Below are 4,833 nucleotides of genomic sequence, written 5' to 3'. Positions count from 1 at the left end.
ATTTTTACGAAACCGATACCTGCTGGATACTCGCCGGTTCCGGTTCCAGTATCGGGTACCCGGAACCGGCGGTTAACCGGAACCGGTCCCGACGGGTACCAGTCTTTTTCTACAAAAATATATATTAAATTTTTATATTTTGGTAATTATGTTTTTAAAAAATAGGGAAAAAAAGTTATACCGATTACCTTAGACCTAATTCGTTTTTAGGGTTTTTGATTTTCGTTCTTAAAAAAAAAACTCCGTCTTCTCCTCATCACTCTCCTCTCTCCCCTCTCGAACCAGTCATCGTTCAGTTAATCGAGGCTTCAATCGCTCCAGTCGTCGTTGTGTTGATTCCCTGGAGTAGACCATCACGAGTACCACATCGATTAAAGAAGGGTAGAAGACGACGGTGGACCATGTCGATTGATTTGCTGGAGTAGACCATCGCGAGTACCATATCGCTCCGATCATCCCTACTTAGGTTCTCCCTCGTCTCTCTCGTCGCGAGTACTACTCCGCCTTTGTACATACATCAACAATGGTGTCTGCCATTTTACATTTGGTACGTAATCCATACACGTTTTATTAAATACTTGTTTTTCATCTATCGAGTAAGCTCAAATCATCTCTGTAAATTGTGCTCTTGCAGAGCCTTGGGTATAGCGGTACAACAATGGCTTGTATTTCTGAGGTAGAAAACTAAAATCCATCTGGCTTTGAATTCGTTATTGCAGTTTGTTTCTTGTATTTCCGTACCGATTTTAGTTCAATTCTTCGTTGTTTTCGAAGACAATGACATGTTGATTAGAAATTAGAATTTGGATGTGCTGAAATCAGGAAAATCCGGTGTAGCGCGCTAAAGGCTTCATCTGAGCAAAAAGTTGCAAGTTTTCACTTTCCTGGACATAACAGGGGTAGAGCAGCTCCTTCTTCATTGTCTAATCTCATTGGACTACTACCTTTCCTCCATGACTTAGATGCTCAAAAGCAAGCAACTGAATTGTTTGGAGCTACAAAAACATGGTTCTTAGTTTGGGGAACAACATGTGGAATCCAAGCATCAGTTATGGCTACTTGTTCACCGGGAGATACACTAATTCTTCCAAAAAAACTCTCATATCTCAGCTTTTTCTTCCATGGTGTTATCTGGTGCTATACCAATATACATTACCCCCGAGCATGATTCTGATTGGGACATTGCCTCAGTGTGCCTTTCACTTTTCCTGATCATGTTCTTCCAGTGGTGAAGCGAACTTCTAATAAGGAAAAAATCCTGCTAAATGTGAATTCTGGTACAGATACAGAGATCATCTACTATTATTCTAGTCATCCTTTAAAGGTATACTTTTTTATTAAATTATACTCCAGTTTACTAATAATTCTTTATTCATATTTGACTAGAATAATCCATTTTCCCTTACTATGTTTGCTTGATTATTTTATGTTTTTTTGCATGTAGCTTTGTGTATGCAAGGAGCAGTTGGAGAAAGAAACATCTTTGAAAACTGAAGTATTGGAAAAAACACGAACAGTCTTAACTTAAAACACAGGTAATTTTGTCTTAATTTTAGAGTGATTTGCTTTTCAACAATTGTACTTGGTTTTTTGTTGTCAGTCAGTCATGCTCTTTTAGAAGCGCCAATTACTCCATATTTGTTTCACAGTTAAATACACAACATCGATAAAATTGTGAGTAGGAAGGAGAAACTATCTCAATTCCTTATTATTTCTATCTTATGCAGTATGATTACTACATTTTTATAATTTCTATAATATATTAAAATGTTTGTTAATAGGATGGGTAAAAAACAACTTTAAAAAAAAGGAAAAATGGAAACGGGTCAAATGGGTTAATAGTTGCCCAGGGTATAATTGGTTGTTTATGATCTCTTTAATGTCTTTATTTAATAAAAATTAGATTATCGTTTTATTAATAGTTTATATATATATATATATATATATATATATATATATATATATATATATATATATATAATTATGACTATCTTACATATATGGTCCTTGTGTTATGCAATTTTTTTATATGTTTTTGGTCCTCATTTTAGGGCTTCATAGCGTTTTGGTCATTTCCCCATGTAAAATGACTATTTGGTCCCTCTTATCTGTTGGTTTTTTTTTCTAATTATTATTATATTTTTAATGTTTATATTATAAATGAAAAGTTATACAGGGCGCAACTACGCAAATGTTAGAGATCCAAAGACGGGCAAGGTTATCTAGGGGTGTGCAAAAAAACCGCAAAACCGAAAAACCGAGCCGATCTGGCCAATCCGAAACCGAAAAACCGGGTACCTACGGGTCGGTTTCGGTTTGGGTATTTAGATATCCACGGATACCCGAACCGAACCGTGTTTAATCAACTTTCAAACAAATAATTTTCATAATTATGTGTTCTAATAATATTAATATCATAATGTTTAAGTACATTAAATAATATTCATATAATATAGAATTAATAGGGATATATATATATATATATATATATATATATATATATATATATATATATATATATATATATATATATATGGTGAATAGCAACGAATATCGATAACCGTACATTTTAATCAACTGTCAAATCTTATACTTTGACGAAACTTATATATAACTATATAAGAAATTAATACAAAGAATAAAATTGCCAGTACACATTATCAAACTCAGACGGTTAAATAATCAACTCGACTCTTGACTCTAGATCATGCAATCAGTTATTAAGAAAATGTGCGGACGGAAGCTGTCTAGTTACCAACATATTCATCCAATAATTTTAGGGTGATCTTATTTTTTACGACTGCATTAGTATTGTAAACTGTTTTTGATTTGATAAAAACATTAAATCTTAAATACAATAAATATACGGCCCAAATGTGTATGTATGTTTTTATCAACTTTTATCACGTATTTTATGTTTATGTATTTTGATTTCAGAAAGAACGGTTAAAATGGAGTTTATAGCTTTTATTGATTCTTATTTTTTATATTTAGTGGGTACCCGTGATCCGAACCGTGGTTACCCGCCTTTATACGGTTCGGTTCGGTTCGAGTTTTTTAGCAATTCGGTTTGGTTTCGGTTAGTGCATGTAAGGTACCTGTCTCGTGGTCATGGTTCATAATTTTCTTACTATCCGAAAAGAAACGCCCCATAAACACCCCTAAGGTTATCAAGGCGCAATGTTATGATGTGATGTTGCTACTATTGCTGATTTGTGTTGTTGCTGTTTTTGCTGTTACTATTGTTGTTTTTGCTGTTTTTTATTGTTGCTGTTTTTGCTTTTATGAATTACAATTTCAGTCTCATGTTATTTCATAGTTTGTAGTTTGTTGTTGGCTCTTTCTATTGTGTTATTTAAAAGTGATGTTATTTCATAGTTTGTAGTTTGTTGTTGGCTCTTTCTATTGTGTTATTTAAAAGTGGGAAATGGTTTTAATGGCTTGTTATTTAAAAGATCAAATTTTTGTAAATGTTTTGGTTATATATCGTGTACTTATATTGTTTATATAGGTTAATTTACATGGCATGTATAAAATAACAAGTTTTAATACTCAAGAAGCGGGTACCCGGAACCGGAACCAGTTCCGGGAGCGGTTCCAATTTTCTAGGAACCGGTGTAGGCGGTTCCGTTTCCAATACCTAAAACTTAAGAACCGCTGGTTCCGGAAGCGGTTCCGGTTCTAGCTAAAATAGGCGGGTACTCGGTTATGCTCATCCCTAATATATCGTGGGGACCAAATTGTAACTATGATTGTCTGATGGGGGTGGATTGCCAAGACTTTTCTAAAGTTTTGTGGGGTTCGTTTTGATCGATTTTTGACTCCCTTCCACTTCCATTGTTTTCAAATGGAACACTTGGTCAAGATGTTGTGGTCCTCGATCATTCTCTTGCGTTTTCATGTGGAAGTCAACAATGCATAAGTATGTAAAGACATATTATGTACTCCGTTTATCCGTTTTTTGTTGTTATTTGATTTAAATGTTATGTGTCCAATATATACAGATAGAATTATTGATACTAAAAGATAAATTATATGTCAACACCAATGTATAATACAAAGGAATGAGAACATGTTTATAATTATTCTAGATTCATATCGGATCTTTTTCTATCTATACAAATTTTTTTTATTCTGAAAGCTAGTTTTCATGGCTACGTTTGTTATGGTAGACTTGCACTCCATTTTGGCTTGGTGTGACACTCAAAGTGGAAAAAACAGATCCAACCCGCTAACCCAACATGAAATAAACATATTTTGGTAAAACATTTTAACTTGTTTAAGTAAACGGGTCAACACAACACGAAATAACTGAAATGAAGATGTCTAAAACTGTGGGAATTTTAATATTTAGTCCGGTCATTGTTAAGCTTATCACACATTATAAAAATAGTTAATGCAGTCCATTTCCATTCAATATATATTATTATCTAATACATGCAAGTATGTAACCTATTTATGATTATGCTACTACGGTTGTTATGATGTCAATTTGGTTTGCAAGGATGGGGTCCAAAATGTGGGGAGGTGCCTATTCTAGGGATGAGCATATGGACCGGGGAACCGGCCGGAACCGGAACCCGATGGAGCCGGTCGGGCCGGGACCGGGACGTTATTTTTGTAGATTTTTGGAACCGGGAACCGGTGGGAACCGGAACCGATATAACCGGAACCGGTAGAACCGGCAAAAACCGGTAGAACCGGCAAAAACCGGAACCGTATGATGCTATTTTTCAAGGACCGGTTCCAACATTTGAAGACACGACAAGAACCGGTAGGAACCGGGAACTGGTAGAACCGGAACCGGTAGAACCGCCGGGCCGGTTCGGTTCT

General features: G+C 35.2%; 1 long non-coding RNA gene across 2 annotated transcripts; it reads left to right on the top strand.

The window, feature by feature from the left end:
• Positions 1 to 209: 209 nt before the first annotated feature.
• LOC145136287 (uncharacterized) lies at positions 210 to 2,463 on the top strand. 2 transcript variants are annotated; one of them, XR_013720367.1, is made up of 5 exons: positions 210 to 547; positions 635 to 676; positions 823 to 1,324; positions 1,445 to 1,535; positions 2,177 to 2,463. It is a non-coding gene; the product is annotated as an uncharacterized LOC145136287 (long non-coding RNA). The 2 variants fall into 2 exon arrangements; XR_013720366.1 differs by having other exon boundaries at positions 2,169 to 2,463.
• Positions 2,464 to 4,833: the final 2,370 nt, after the last annotated feature.

The sequence above is a fragment of the Lactuca virosa genome, chromosome 9 (assembly GCF_052849685.1).
Source record: "Lactuca virosa cultivar CGN04683 chromosome 9, Lactuca_virosa_CGN04683_v6, whole genome shotgun sequence".
NCBI classification, from domain to species: Eukaryota; Viridiplantae; Streptophyta; class Magnoliopsida; order Asterales; family Asteraceae; genus Lactuca; species Lactuca virosa.
Note: the sequence above shows the minus strand (reverse complement) of the source record. Positions and strands in the feature narration are given on the sequence as shown.